This window comes from Stegodyphus dumicola, chromosome 11 (genome assembly GCF_044657685.1).
Source record: "Stegodyphus dumicola isolate Sdum_Otavi_A_Nest chromosome 11, ASM4465768v1".
NCBI classification, from domain to species: Eukaryota; Metazoa; Arthropoda; class Arachnida; order Araneae; family Eresidae; genus Stegodyphus; species Stegodyphus dumicola.
The window spans coordinates 162,971,473-162,972,498 of NC_140778.1; positions in this window are offsets into that span (position 1 = coordinate 162,971,473).

The following is a 1,026-nucleotide window of genomic DNA, read 5'->3' on the forward strand; positions in this document are numbered from 1 at the left end:
TTTTGATACTTGTTTCAATTAATTCTTTCAGTTAAAGCACTTTGAAATAATACAATGAACAATAGCTAACTTAAACATGTAATACATATTTTTCACATCAGATTTATTCAAAAACGAAACATTCACAATATATACAATTTATATTTATTTCTGTATTAGTAACGAAACTTTATACACTTTTTGAATTACAACAAATCTATCTACTGAAAAAATTAAGTACATTTCTGAGTCACATATACTCCCCATTTTCCAATGTAATAAAACAGATATCATAATCACAATAAGAAACCCCTCATAATGTCACATCACAATATGTTATGTTATCTTTACAACGTAGGAGACGAATCAGAAATATGCTAAGTAAGGTGTGTACGGTAATTGGAATTAAATTCAAAATGATGTTTGCTTTGAAACGAGTTATGTCACAGACTACACTTTAAGTGGACAATTTCTAAGAAATCCGTTTTATTTTTGTGCATTTCTTCGTATGAATTTGCTAAGAACATAAGCTTTAAAATGAAGTGATTATTAGAATGCTTTGTAATTAAATTTCGGTTTCAAAAAATGAAGTATGATACGTATCTAAAACAGTAATATATACAGCGATATACGATTCAGAAATATTTTATCTTCAATTAAAAGATTTTCCTTACAATTTAATGATTCATTCGAAGAAGACTACCCTACACCTACATTATTGTTTCAATACGCCATAACCGTTGGTATATTGTGCCCGTTGCTTTCGTAGAACTTTTGTTTCTAATGGAATTATGTTATAAATGGCTTCTGTGTATTTCAATTTGCAATCAATTTCGTTTCAGTTTCATGCAACTATTATTGCAGGAAAAAAAAAGTATTGCATGCATTCAGTACAACAGTGTTTGGACTTCCATGTAAGAAGTATTTTGAGACATTTTTCTTGAGTTTCATAGAAATACTCCAGGTGGAAATGTCTTTTTATTTGCGATCTATAAAAGTATGCAGTACCATATTCAAATAACTTAACTTGAGTGGAATAATTGACAT